The following is a 16,068-nucleotide window of genomic DNA, read 5'->3' on the forward strand; positions in this document are numbered from 1 at the left end:
ATATTTAAATATGAAAAATATGAACATATCAAATTTGGGCTTATCAATATATTAAAATATATTGTATTCTCAAAAAGTGAAGGCAAAGTGTAAATATAAAATATAGAGGACTATTGTTGAATTGTGAAAATAAAATAGATTTTTGTGTAAATTTCTCTAAATTCATATTCTCTTTCATATATATATATATATATATATATATATATATATAGGAAAAGATGGGATTAGCCCACCAGCTCATATTAAATTATCTCTGGCATGTCCACTTCTCTATATTTATAAGACTTATGCCATTGTCACCCAAAGTCATTGGGATTGATTCAGGATTGAGTTAGCTTGAGTTAAAAAAACTGGGAAATCACGCACAAATGGTGATACTTTCAAACTAGCAACATATAAGGGCGTGAAAATAGAGATACGTAGTGCAACTCATCTACAATTTGCACCTTGAATAAGTGAACACACTTTCCTATTAATTACACTTATATTATACGAGAAGGTGACGAACCCTCTGAGCTACTAGCTGTGAAATGGAGTGGTAGGGAATATTATCATTTCTCCACATATTGTCTAACAAATTTTCATGCAGTACAATGCATGGCACACCTCTAACCACACAATTTCATGTCTAACAGTGAAGGGTGATTGTGAGCTTTTTGTATTATTAGATGCTAGCATTTCTCAACAACCGATTTCTAGGACTTGCAGTACATTTGCTTGCAAACTGTCCACTCCTCCTTCGCTAGGCAGGGAGGGGTTGTTTCCTAGTAAACTCTCATTCTCTTTCACATTTTGTTGCACCCATGCATGGTTTGTAGACCCTTTAATCCACGACAGCTCTTGCACTACTTCCCTCATTGTAGGTCTTTCCTCACCACTCAGTTTCAGGCATTTCATGGCAACCTGGGCAACACCTTCTAGTTGGTGGATGCTTCCCTCCCTCAGTACATTCATCTCCAAAATCTCCGCAAGTTGGCCACGTTTACAGATGATCAGAAACGATTTGAAAGAGGGGCATCGCATTGCGATCTCTCCTTAGAGAAAGGCAATTCCCCAGTTAAAAGCTCTAGCAAGATGATACCAAAGCTGTAGACATCGCTCTTGGCCATAAAAAAACATGTTTTCATGAATTCTGGGTCTAAATAACCGAAAGTTCCTACCAATGTTGATTTTTGGGATTCATCCATGGTGACTAGCCGTGAAATCCCGAAATCGCCGACCTTCACCTTGAAGTTATGGTCCAAAAGAATGTTAACTGATTTCACATCTCTGTGGAAGATTGGAAAGGAAGCATAGGAGTGCAAATAAACAAGGGCTTCTGCAGTTTCTGTGGCTAATCTTAAGCGACTCGGCCAAGTGATTCGACTTCCAAAGTCACTCCCATGGATTTGCTTCCTAAGTGTGCCATTGGGGATGTATCCCTACACTAACAAAGCCACATGGGTCTCCAAGGAACATCCCAAGAGCTTCACTATATTCCTGTGATTAATTTGAGTGAGTATGAATAGCTCATTGATAAATTGATCGATCAATATCTGATCCACCATTTTGGGCTTCTTAATGGCCACCATTGTGCCATCATCCAGGGTTCCTTTGAACACGGTGCCGAAGCCTCCGGCACCTAAGATGTTTGATTCATTGTAGTTGTTGGTGGCTATTCTAAGTTCTTTATCTGTGAAGATCTTCGGGGCGTTGCTTCCTTCTTTAGAAGAGACTTCTTGTTGTAACTAGAGACCTCCATTTTGGAGGTAGTACTGTTCTCTGAGCTTCATGAACTTTACCTTCTTGATGATTAGGCAGGTAATAGCACCAAAAGCAAGAAGAAACCCCACACTTATGCCCACGCCTGCTCCAAAATGTTCCAGCAAGAGAGTTCCAATCAAGTATTATAAAAGATAATGAACATTGAAATGCATTGAGGTCTACAATTCTGCCGTTCTGAGCTGATGATCGGATCAGGTTCACTTTTTTACCAATATCCTACAATGAACAATTCAAAATGAATCTGGGCCAACCGGATAGCCAAAAATTGATTTTATTATTTCTTTTCTATTTGGCCATAAAGCATACTCATATAGAAACTGGGACACGCATGCATCTAATAAAGCTCGCCCAATAAAAACAAAAACATAATTCAAATAAAAATGTTGAAATTACTCTTAAAATATTGTGAGGGTATTTTTATCAATTTTTTGTTTAAATTATGTTTTATTTTTAATGAGTGCACTCTACTAAGATGCATAGACTTGAGAAAAATAAAAAACAACATCTTATTGCGGCCACCCAAAGGCTCAGTATCAATTTGCGCCATTAAGAATACAAAGTGAGGTACAAGAATAAGCGTGCCTCATCATTTTCACACAGCACTCATGTATATAGGACTGTATTGGCTTTGGCAGAAGCATGTGACAATCACCTACAGCTAATCAAATGTGAAATCTGATAGCTTGGGTGTATCAAAAATTTGGAAAAGTAATTTTGAACTTTGAGCTTAGTCAATTGAACAAATGTAAATACCCAATTTTAAATTTTATGATAAAGATTAATTGTGACCTCTATATACGATGGAAAATACTAAAAAACACTCATGACTGAATTTTTGTATTATTTGTTTATGACTCATCGCCATTCAAAGTCTATCAGATGGTCACGATTATCTTATAGTATTTGAATTTTAATATTTTTTTTACAAATTAGCTTAACCTAAAATTTTGTGGATGTATGCACCTTAATGAGGCATACTTAACTTATATATTAAAAAAGTCCAAACAATAGAAATGACCAAATTACCCTTATGAATATTTCAAGGCTATTTTTATAATTTTATTTTTTGAGAATTATTTTTAAGCATATTATTTAGATGCAAGTTAGTTAAATGTACATACGATCTAAAGTTTAGATTAATTTTATTTATAAAAAATTATTAAAATTCAAACACTATCAAACAAGTATGACCATATAATGGACTTTGGACAATGATGAACCATGAGTGAAATACTATAGAAATTCACTTCCCAATGTGTACTGTACTCAAATGGATATTGATGAAAAGGAACGAAAGATTAGTTTTGAACGTGGAATAACTTTTAACATAGGAAATGACTCTCTAAGATGTGTGCATCAATTTCCTTTGTTTTTGCCATCCCTGTTGCTTCCTTTGGGATATTTGGAAGTATAGTCAGGGACCGTGTTAATGCATTGAGCTCCAATTACACAGTCATCATCCCCTCTCGTGCACTCATCGATATCTGCCATCCAAACAGTTTAGTATGATGACATATTAATGATTCTTTAAGATGTGTGCATCAATTTTTTTATATTTTTAATAATGATTAAGATTACAATACAATTGTGTACTTATAGAGAGAGTACAACCAATACTTACTAAAACTATAAGATACAGTTTTTATATAGGTATAACATACAATTACACTGACAGATCTCAATATCTTGTTGCCATATCTGTTGTAGTTGCCATGTCTGTTCATAAAAAGCGAGGATCAATAGGCCCTGACCAAGTCTCTACCGGTCTGGGCTAACATAATCAATTAAAAAAAAAAAAAACAAAAAAAAGTCAAAAAAGAAGGCTGGGTTGAGCCAGCTTAGGAGACGGGCTGGGAAGGCGAGCAAGTGTTGTCATTTCCCTGGTCTTGGGCCGTCCAGGCCCTATCGTTGTGCTGTGATGCCTTGGTCTTTGGGCCACATCTTGTAGCCCAATCCTAGGTTTTTTGAGCGACACCTGGCTGCGTGGCTTATTACAAGGCGTACCTGATTGGACATGAAATGTTCCACATTGATAATAATTAAAGTGATTTACTTACATACTCTAAAATCTTTCCTAAAATTCAAAATGTTTCATTTGTAAGTGGAAAATACAAAGAAGATCGATCAATATTATTTTTTCCAAAATTATCTTTCAATCCGAAGACATCATCCGATCTAATTTTAATTTTAATTTTAATTTTAAGTTTTTGTCATTAGTATGGCATTGGCCTAATGCCTGGGGTACTGCCCCGCTAAAGAAAAAAACTTTAAAAACAAAAATAACAAAAAAATAAAATTCGCATTAAGGATTCTATCCTTAGACCGAGGGGCAGTTTTTAAAAAACTAAAAAAATGTGAGTTGACCGAGAACATTTGTAATTTCTGCCTATTAAATGGAGCACACATAGGAGAGCGAGTACTTACCTGTGCTCAGAAAATTGACTCGGCCAAAGTACTCGGACCTTGGCCAAGCAAGTCACTCGGTTGAGTTGAGTAACTCAGCTTAGTTCAGGTCATGCTTAAACAAAAAAAAAAAATCAATGAGGTTTATATATAATAAAATGCCTATATTTATCATGAATAACGAAGTAGCGTATTGGTATTAAAGTTGTGGCACCTCAACAAGAGGTTCAATCCTGCCTCTGGCATGTCACTTTGTAGCCGTGTGGATTTTTCATATTTTAAAAAAAAAAAAAAAAAGAAATGTCTTTTTTTTTAATTTTTAAAAAACATCTTGTTTTATTTTTAAAAAAATAAGAAAGCTCTCCTTTTTTAATTTTTAATAAGAAAAAAAACATCTTGGGAGAATTTGAACTCATGAGGTAACCGAGATGAATACAATAGCCAAAAGTCACTTACACAATCTATATATAAGTGAATAAAAATATACATAGAACTCGGGAACACAGTACCCATCTCGCTTATAGGTGGAGACCAAGTAACTCGTTCGAGTCCGAGTCATTAGAGCCAAGTTTAGAAACGCTGGTACTTACCTTGGCATCCTCCACGAAGGTATGGGTTCCCCTCGTAGCCCGTGATGCAACGACATAGATACCCGATGCCCCTCTCTGAATAATAGAACTCCGAGTTCACTCCACACGTATATGGAGTACCAGTAGAATTCCCGGTCGTCGGGCACCTCCCCTTCCCTGTCGCCCACTCCAGCACAATTGTGGAATCTGCTTTGCTCAGAAAACGGCAAAGATCCGTTCCAATGAATTTGTAGCTCCCAAGCTCTGCCAGGAAGGCATAGGAGCACCAGCCGTAGTTCCTACTCAATGTGTGGTTGTTAACACTACCAGCAGACACACGGAGGGGGCAACTTTGTTTCACAACACACGATTCCATCACATGAACCGTTCACCACGGTGCTTTCGCTCGCACACTAAGACATGCACGCATTGGTGAAGCTGGCATCGTCTGTGACGTACCCCACAGTGTCGCACTCGATGGCTGTGAACATAGTCTCATTTGCATTGAGACATGATGCCAAATCACAATCCCATGGCATTTTTATTATGATGAGGGTTATTTTAGTCATAATGAAAATATTCTTTATCATAAAGCTTCCTAACTCATTTGAGTTGAGTGAGAGCAGTCTGGGGAGAAAATTTGGGGGTTTTTGCCACAAAACCCTAGTGCCACTATTTGGGTTCGAGTTGAGCCATTTTACCTGTGCTTTTTTTCGACATCGGTGAATCGAAAAAAGGAGTCGATTGTAAGCGGTTTTGTGGTAAGAAGTTCTTTTGTTTGAACTTTTTTTGAGATTGTACGGGGTAACTCTATATAGCCCGAATATTATAAGTTTTTCTCTTGATAGTGAATACTTCTTTGCTGTCTTGCCTGTGGACGTAGCCTACATTGGGTGAACCACGTACATTGTTGTGCTTTGATGATTTCCCATATTGCATGTTTTATTGTTTTTATATTTTTTTCAAATTATATTGCACTTGTTATTGCATCGTGAGCATGTTATTTGAGTGTTGAAATCATTGTGGTGGAGTGCTCACCACATCTGGTGGGATTTGAGATATCCCGATTTGCTCAAAATGGGTGATTGGGTTTTCCTGACATTACAACAAGTGGTATCAGAGCTCAAGGAATTAGTGTGGTATTTTTTGGGAAAATGACATCTCACAAGTTTGAGGTGGAGAAGTTTAATGGGAAATATGATTTTTAAATTTGAAAATAAAATATACAAGATTTATTGGTACATCAAGGGCAACACAAATCATTACTTGGAAAAAGATAAGAAACTAAGAAACATGACCAATGATGATTGAGACGAACTCGATATGAAGGCACGAGCCACTATTCGCTTGTATTTAGCGAATGAAGTTTTGTTTAATATTATTGGCGAAAAGACGGCAAAAGACTTGTGGGAAAAACTGGAAAGTTTGTATCAAACAAAATATCTGACAAACCGAAATTTCTTAAAAAGGAAATTGTATTCCTTGAGAATGAAAGAAAGTGCAAATGTGTCAAAACACCTGAATGAGTTTAATAATATCATTTGTCAACTTGAGAGTATTGGTGCGAGAATGAACGATGAAGATAAGGCGGTCACCTTACTTTGTTAATTGCCGGAATCCTATGATAACATTGTTATTACATTGAGTTGTAGTAAATAGGATTTTCTTAATTTGGGCTCGATGTGTAGTGCTCTACTTGCCGATGAACTTTGAAAGAAGACATCTTAGGGAAGTTCGGTAGAATCGAAGACAAAAGCTCTTGTGGAAAGAGGTCGATCAAATGAATGGGGCGATTCATCGAGAAATCATTCAAGAAGTAATTCATGATTTCGATCAAAATCTAGAGGGCCCAAAAACAAAAATGTGTGTTGGTATTGTGGGAAGCCCGGTCATATAAGGGAGAATTGTTTTAAAAGAAATGTGATAAATTCTTTTAGAGCTCCTAATGCGGGAGGTGAAAGCCAAGTCAATAAAAAAATGAAGCAAATCAAGTTGAAGAGTTTACATCCGAATTCATTGAAGATGAAGTATTGATGGTAGCATATAATTCAATATTCTATCAAAATTAGATACTTGATAGTGGAGCAACCCATTTCATGTGCCCACATAGATCACGGTTTGACTTATATGAGTCATGTGAAGGAGGATCGGTATCCATGGGTAATAATTCCACTAGCAAGGTGGTTGGAATGAGTTCAGTTCGCCTAAGGATGTTTGATGAGACTATTCAGGAAATTAAAGATGTTAGGCATGTGTCGGAACTAAAAAAGAGCTTGATTTCCCTCTCTTCTCTAGATTAAAAGGGTTATAAGTTCACCGGTCAAGGTGGGATAATCAAAGTATCAAAAGGGGCTCTAATTGTGATGAAATGAGTTCTAGTTGGGAGCTTGTACAATTTATTGGGAAGCAAAATAATAAATGATGAAGTGAATTCTGCAGTCGAAGGTGAGCAAGTTCCATTTCGCCTGTGGCTTAGAAGATTGAGGCATATGAGAGATAAGGGTATAAGTGTCTTGATGAAGAGGAATTTTATTCCTACACTTAAAATTAATGGATCCAAATTTTGTGAGCATTGTGTCTATGGGAAACAACATAGACGCCCATTCAAGGCCGGGAAGCATACAAGCAAGTGCAAACTTGATTACATTTACTCAGATGTATGAGGCCCTTCACCAACTACATCTTATGGCGGTGCATTATATTTTGTTTCATTTGTTGATGATTTCTCAAGAAAAGTAAAGATCAAAACCCTCAAGTCCAAAAGTGATGTGTTTTATGCATTCAAGAATTTTAAAATTGAAGTTGAAAAATCTACGGGGCATCTCATCAAAGTTCTTTAAACCAATAATGGTGGAGAGTTTGTATCAAAGTAGTTTGAAATTTTTTGCAAAGATGATGAAATTACTAGGCATTACACAAATGCCTACAATCCTCAACAAAATGGTGTGGCTGAGAGGATGAATCACACTTTGATGGGGCGTACGAGGCGCATGTTAAGCAATGCTGGCCTAGAACAAGAATTATGGCTGAAGCCGTATCAATGACTGGTTATCTTATCAAATGATCACCTTTGGTAGTATTGGGAAACAAACTCCTAATGAGGTATGGTATGGAACTTTGAGTGACTGCTCCGATTTAAAATTTTGTTGTTGTGATGCATATACACTTATTCCAAGTTGCCAAAGGAATAAATTGGATCCAAGATCAAAGAAGTGCATCTTTATGGGTAATAGCAAGGGTGTGAAAGGGTACCTGTTATGGGATCCAAGTACCAAAAAAATAATCACAGTTGTAATGTGCATTTTGATGAATCCAAGGTATTGGAAAAATGAATGATGATGAAAAACAATGGTCAAGAAGTGCAACAAGAGTACCAAGAATTTGAAAGCAACCCCGAAATACTTCCACCAAGTACAACTATGTCTTATAAGAATATACCCATTAATCATAGTAAAGAACTAGGAAGTCAAGATGAAGAACTACATAGCCATCATGATGAAGTTGTGCCTTTGGCACATAGGCACCCTACTAGAGAAAATCATGCACCTGGTTGGTACAAATATTATGTGGATCCAAATACTTTGAATGCTTTGATAGCCGAAAATGAAGAGCCAACATCATTCCGTGAAGCTATTGATAACAATGGTACCGAGCATTGGAAAAGAGCTATGGAAGAAGAGATATTGGCCCTTCAAAGAAACAAGACTTGAGATTTGGTGGAGCTACTAAAAGGTAGAAAGGCTGTTGGTTGTATATGGGTGTTCAAGATAAAGAAGGGGCTTGATGACATGCTTGAAAGATATAGGGCAAGATTGGTGGCAAAAGGTTTTTCGCAAAAATAAAGTATTGACTTTGAGGAAATTTTTGCACCGATAATCAAGTTGGTCTCAATTCGCTTGGTGCTTGGATTAGTTGCTATGCATGATTTAAAGATTGAGCAAATAGATGTGAATGCTACTTTTCTGCATTGAGAACTTGAAGAGGAAGTGTACTTGCAACAACCGGAAGGCTTTATAGAGAAGGGCAAAGAATGACTTGTGTGCAAATTGAAGAAGTCCTTGTATGGGCTCAAGCAAGCATCAAGACAATGGTATAGAATATTTGATATGTTCATGATGAGCATTGGGTACACAAGAAGTAATTATGATCATTGCATCTATTTAAAATTCTTTGATGATGCTACATACTTGATTTTAGTCTTATATGTGGATGACATGCTTTTGGTATGCAAAGATAAGGAAAAACCTGATGAGCTCAAGACTTCTTTATGCAAAAGATTTGAGATGAAGGATCCCGGGCCTGCAAGGCAAATCCTTGGGATTGAAATTAAAAGGAATAGACAAAATGAAATTTGTCATTTTCTCAAAAGGGTTACATAGAAAGGGTGCCTGAAAAATTTGGCATGAAAGATGGAAAGCAGGTGAAGACACCCATATCGCCTCACTTCAAATTGTCTTCAATACAAAGTCTGAAGACGGAAGAAGAAAGAACTTCAAATGGCTAAAGTTCCTTAGGCAAATGTGATTGGAAGTTTAATGTTTGTCATGATATATACAAGACTAGATATCGCACATGCGGTTGATGTTCTAAGTCAGTTTTTGGCAAACCCCGAAAAGGTTCATTGGGAAGCAACAAAATGAGTGCTTCGATACTTAAGAGGTACAACTAGTTATGCAATCACATTTGGCAAGGGCTCAATGCAAATGCAAGGTCTTATGGATGCACATTTTACCAGTGATCTTGATAGTGATAGGTCGATTACCGCACATGTTTTTCTGTTTACAAACGGATCGGTTAGTTGGATGTCAAGGCTACAAGACACAGTAGCATTGTCAACTACTGAAGCTGAGTACATGGCGATAATAGAGACATTAAAAGAAGTCGTGTGGCTTCAAGGATTGATGGGTGAGACGGACATTGTGTGCAAGCCAATGGAACTATTTTGTAACAATATGAGTGCTATCCATTTGGGCAAGAATCCAGTTCACCACAAGAGGTCAAGGCACATATTGGTTTAATATCACTATAACCTACAAGTTGTCGAAGATGGAAGAGTTTGATTAGTCAATATCAAGACCGAAGACAACCTTACGGATATGTTTACGAAGGCCACTAAGTAAAAAAATTAGAATGAAGTCTAACTTCTCTAAGTCTCATGAAAGGAAAGAAGTGATGGTTTGACAAGACAAATGTGTGATTTTGCATCAACGTGGAGATTGTTGGGGCGTGATGCTAAATCACAACCCCATGGTATTTTCATTATGATGAGGGTTATTTTAGTCATAATTAAAGTGTTCTTTCTTATAAGGCTTTATAACTCATTTGAGTTGAGTGAGAAAAGATGTAAGAAGAAAACAAAAGGTGAAATGGTAGAGAGAAGGTTGGGGAGAAAATTGAGGGGTTTTTGCTAAAATTTTTATGGGTATTTCTTCGCGGCATCGGTGAATCAAAGAAATGAGTCGATTGTAGGTGGTTTTATGGTAAGAAGCTCTTTTGTTTGAGTTTTATTTGAGATTGTATGAGGTAACTCTACATAGCCCCAATCTTGTAAGTTTTCCTCTTGATAGTGAGTACACTTTTGCTGTATTGCCCGTGGACGTAGCCCATCTTAGGTGAACCACGTATATGTACGTGGTCATCTCTACTTTCATTTGTGTTGTGGTTTGATGGTTTTCCATATGCTTGTTTTATTGTTTTTATATTTTTCCCAATTATATTGCACTTGTTATTGCATCTTGGGCATGTTATTTGAATGTTGAAATCATTGTGATGTAGTGCTCACCACATCTAGTGGGATTTGAGATATCCTAATTTGTTCAAAAGGAGTAATTGGATTATCCTGACATTACAACAATTTGAAATGATATTTGGTCGATTTTCCACAAGTTCCACAAAGCCGTCACTGCTGTTTCCATTACTACAACTGTAGGCAATTGACAAACTGGTATTCACTCGGACCTCAGCATTCACGAGCGAGATATTGATCTCTTGGAGGTTTCCTTTTCCTATGAAGGGTTTCAGTGGTGTAAAGGAGCTATTGCAGGTTATGTCAAAGCCCTCCATGAAGGCCCATCCCGAAAGGGTACATCTCTCCTCGCAGCCAGGCTTTGCCATGCTGGCCAATGCTAAGAGACCAAAGGCTCTGAGATGAAGCACCACAACAGCCCATAGCCTTAGACCATTTTTTGCATCCTTGGTCCATGTATAATATCCTAAAGATCTCAGAAGTAAGGGGCACCAATGCTTTGAGTGGCTGACTCCTCTTAGAGTCTCTGATAAATCTTCCCCACTAGTTTTAGGAAGTTGCAAAGCTTTTTTTAAGGCAGTTTAGTTATGAGAATCTAACGTAAGATACAGTGTTGATTGCTAGTATCAACTGCTAACTACACAAGCCCAAACTAAATTTGTATGAGAAGTAATGTTCAGGAAACCACATTGGGCTCTATTTTATTGGGCAAGTAGCAGCGCAATTGTGTTCTTGCCATGGAAAAAGAGGGTGGAAGGTCCCACTGAATTACCGAAAAGGGGTATACATGGGTCGGGCCTCCACCATAGCCCCGCATATTCAGCGAATAGACCATGAACTCAAGCCCGGCTCAATAGGGCCCGGTCGTAGCCCATATCAGACTTGTTTGCTTGCACCATGTTAAACTAAGACTCCATGTAATTAAGGCCCATTGGACCTTAACACTTAAGTCAGGGCTGGCCCACTAAACTTACTCTATGGGTCAACAAATGTCATAGTCCCCTTGGATAACAATTTAAATTTTAGGAAAAATATCCTATTATCCTCTATTTTTAACTTCTATATCTCATCAGACACAAGAATTAAAAATATTACTTGTAAGCAAAAAGACTCTATCTTTTCTATCTTCCAACCCCCTAAACCCTTTTGACCATATATAATAGACCTCGACAACTTATGTAATGACTCTATCTCTCTCTAAAACTCCATCTCTATCACATCATCGTCTCTCTCTGTAAAACCCAAATTCCATCTCTCTTTCTCACATCGTCTCTCTCTCTCTCAAACCTCCATCTCTCTACCTAAAACTCAAACTCCATCTCTTTCTCTCTCTAAAACTCCATCTCTCTCTAAAACCCCATCTCTCTCTCTCTAGAACTCGATCTTTCTCACACACATAAAAAGGTGTGCTCGTGTTCGAGCTCAAGCTAAACCCCTTGGCTAGTAAACTCATCGAGAAGTGAAGAGAGAGAGAGAGAGAGAGAGATAGCGTTTAAATAAGGTGTCATTTTAGTGTTTGTTTAGGTCAAAAATTTATAGTAAAAAAGGCCCAAGAGGTTGTAAGATAGAAAAGATGGAGACCTTTGGCTTACAAATAATATTTTCAATTCTTGAGTATCATGAGATATGGAAGTTAAAAATAGGGACAAGGAGATATTTTCCTTAAATTTTATAGTTAGATAGTTTTATTTTTGAAATGTATACTATGCTTCCATGGGAGCAGATTATTCACTCTCTCCTTCGAGTGAAAAGGCCATTTAGAAAAATTTAGGAAGCTCCGGGTTCCACTTAACAATTAGAGTGGGTTTATTTTCACAAAATAAGAAAATTAGATTTGAGTTCAACGCTGAGATCTGACGTCCAAAAATTGGTCAGTTTATGCTCAATTTTTTGACATTAATTCATTCAGGTGGTTTTGAAATACACACATCTCTAGTTGAATAGGATACATCCCCAAAATTTAGGGTCATAAAATTAACCTTTGGATTTTACTGAAGGGAGCAAATGGATAATGCGGTCATGTGGGTGCAAGGAATCCTTTCAGTTTTGTTTCTATCCTTGCCAAATGAGAAAAATGAGTCCATCCATTGGTGATTTGCACAAGAAATCAACAATTTTGGCATGAATTTCACGCGGACGATGAAACTTATTATTTTGTCGTCTACAATTTTAACTTATTATTTTGTCATCTACAATTTGGGCATGATAAGAAATTTGACCATTGCCTTGCATGTAATATAAATACAAGCCAGTCTCCAAGAGACAAGTCTACGAGAAAAATGTCCCACACCCCTTCACATTATGTACCTATAAAAATTAAAAAATAATTTAAAATTTCAAAATAGCTCTAAATACTTTAAGGGTATTTTGATCATTTATTATTTTTAAATATGAAAATATGTATATATCAAATTTGAGTTTAATCTATGTATATAAAATAAATAAAATTAAAGGAAACTTTATAATCTAAAAAAATAAATCTTAAGTGTAAAATATAGAATATAGAGGACTATTGTTGAATTGTGAAAATAAAATAAATTTTGGGTAAATTTCTCTCAAATTCATATATATATATATATATATAAATCAAATTCACAGCTGATAGTTGTAAATAATTGTGACCTCCCAGTATCAAAGTAAATGGTCTCATTGTATACTAACCCTAAAAAAAAAGCGGCATACTAGAGAGAGAATTATTAAAGAGAGAAAAGTACAATGAGAGAGAGATGTATTTACCCAAGAAAAAAAAAGAAAAAGAAAAAAAGTTTATATAAGGTTGCAACCTTAAAATGTGGAATTAAAAATGCACCTCAAAATTCCGTCGGGAATGGTTGTTTTAATGTTAAATAACCCTCTAATTGATCATCTCAACATCTAGATGTATGAATATGAAAAAGAAAAGATTTTGAGTCCCACAATTAGTGCATTTTGCAACACATATCTAGATCCACTTGATTTTAACTATTTTTGGAGTTTAAAATGTTATAATTAGAGATGAAAATAGATTTTCAGATAATTCTAGGAATGTTTTACACCAAAATTATATGTTAAGTTAAAATTTGGAAGTGCACCTTAATTAGATTGTTTAAAGTTGCAACCTTCTACAAACCATACCCAAAAAAAAAAAGAGAAACTATAGAATGAGACTATTTACCTTTGATACAAGGTGGTCACAATAATCTTGACCAATTTATGTGAAAATGGATGGCTGCAATTATTCCATTGACCAAGCTCAAACTTCAAAAGAAATGTTTTCGAACTTCCTGACCCATCCAACCTATCAAATTCACATTAAATGGTTGTAAGAACTTGCGACCACCTTGTATCAAAGGCCCATATATATACCGAGAATAAAAAAGAAACTTTAAAGAGAGAAAAACCCACTATACATGTCCGAAAAATAAAAGCTTGGGCAAGTTAATGGGGGGTTTTGGTAGTTTAAATATCACATTCATTGCCCAAGCCCTTGAAAGGTGGAACGTGAACACCTTTTAATAGATAGCAAACATGATACATTCTTAAATGTGGGACTAAATTTCGTCCCTATAAGCCATTGTGCTCTCTCTAAGACACCTTTATTCATTGATGCATGGGGAGATGGTGAAGGCATCCATAATTCAGGGCGTGGTACTGGACATTAGAGGATAGAATCTTGAGATTGAAAGAGGAGATCGTCCCTCTAAAAAGCTATGAAGCCAGGGGGACAAACTTCAATATAGTGATGTCCCTGTATCCTTATGTTGATTGTTGCTTCCGGGCCCGACTTCTACTTGGACCCAACTTGGACAAGTCGAGGTTAGATCCAGTACTAGTCTGGTATGAACTCTGTTGGACAAGGACCAGATTGGATAGATCTAGTTTTCGAGTCCAAGGTTGGACGTGCGTCGAGGTTGCTTGGTTTTCCTGAACCAAGTGACAACCCTAGTTGTATTTTATGTGTAACTTATTCCATTTTTATTATTTCTATGGTGTCTCGTGGAATATTCATCTCATGCTGTTGCTACAGTGTCTGGTGAAAGATGCATTTTATGCGAGGAGAATGAGGAAAGAGGAGGAAATTACGGAAATGGGCTGAAAGGGCCAAGTATACATAATTTACAAAATGAAGAGTAAATTAGTAATTCAGGAATGAGTATTGTCATGGCTCTATTTAATTACCATGAGCCATGTGTCGTGCCCCTCTAAGCTCTATGTGGTTGGGGGCGTGCCCCCTCTTTCTTTCTTTCAAAACATATTTTCTCTTTGGGAGGATTAGAAAAGATTACAGAGATCAGAAAGAGAGAGGGGTGTGAGGCTCGTAGAGGAGAGTGAGAGAGAGATGCTTCTAAGGTGTATATATTTGGACCACCACAATTAGACAATATAAGACTCATGTTAGGGTTAAGGTTTGTAGAGTTAGTTATTTTTATAGAGATTAGATCCAGACCATTGATCATAAGAGACTTGTGAAGTGAGAGATCTTAACCTTACAATATATAGATAAACTATTATGATATATTGGAAGTTATTAGAACCTTATTTGTTTTACTTTCTTATCATAATCCCATCAAATCTATGGTGCTGGGAAAATACAATACTCTTTCTTTTCAATTTCTCAATTCTCTTACACATGCTTCTTTGAAAAGTCAAAATATCTTTCAATCACAAAACCTTCCCTTATTTTGTTCAATTTGATTGAATGACATCTTGTAGGCCTTAACAAAATAAAAGGATAGTGAACTCTATGGGGATGCGAGTAGGCCCCATACACCTCCCAAAATGCTATATTTTGGTGGGGCCATGGTATAATGGACCCCAATATGTTTTATTAATTTTAAAATCATAAAAATAATTTTTAGAATTCTACTATTTTATTTTTCTCGCCGAATAATTATATACTAAAAATCCAATTTAAGCTTATTTATATATCTGTTTTGAGAATATAAAATATCCACAGACTTCTAAAATTTCATTTTATCAATCTAAAAATCATTTATAGTCAAATTTATAATTTCTAAATCAATTTGATAGGATTTAGATCCAACTATGTTAAGGATAATACGAAATTACTGAAGAACAACATCTTCTTATAGAGACTATGAACCATAATAACTTTATCAAACTAACCCATTAGTTCCCATGGCTCACAGTCTATCACAGAGGTTCATGATTGAGCTGTCAAAATCAACCAATAGATGAAAGGGCACAATCTTAGCTTATGGAATACAGGTTACCCCTACGGACCAGCCTAGGTTATACACTTGTGCACGCATATCACAATTGGTACATTTGGGGGCTATCTCTCACACATGTACACACATCACATTCAATGGTGCTTTGCTTCCCGTTATCGATATCATATGTACATATTGTGTGATTGTATAAGATGAATCTTTGGCTGTTATCCCTTCAAGTGGGCATCTCCGACCTCATAAAGGGGTAGCCTTTATAGGTTAACCTTATAGGTTGTGCTCTATGCCTAAGTACATAGCGCTTTGGTACTCAATTGGTCTACCTTGTCAATCCTAGTTTGAGTCTCGACAACAATATTGCGAACACCTATCCCTCTGGACCATACTACAACTAGAGTTCTTTATTCTAGTATAA

The 16,068-nt window shown here is 36.5% G+C and overlaps 1 pseudogene; it reads right to left on the bottom strand.

Annotated features, from left to right (window-relative positions):
- Positions 1–681: 681 nt before the first annotated feature.
- Positions 682–5,112, bottom strand: LOC148781270 (wall-associated receptor kinase 5-like; annotated as a pseudogene).
- Between the last annotated feature and the right edge of the window lie 10,956 nt (positions 5,113–16,068).

This window comes from Amborella trichopoda, chromosome 7 (assembly GCF_054954075.1).
Source record: "Amborella trichopoda isolate Santa Cruz 75 chromosome 7, AtrichopodaSantaCruz75HAP2 v2.0, whole genome shotgun sequence".
NCBI lineage: Eukaryota > Viridiplantae > Streptophyta > Magnoliopsida > Amborellales > Amborellaceae > Amborella > Amborella trichopoda.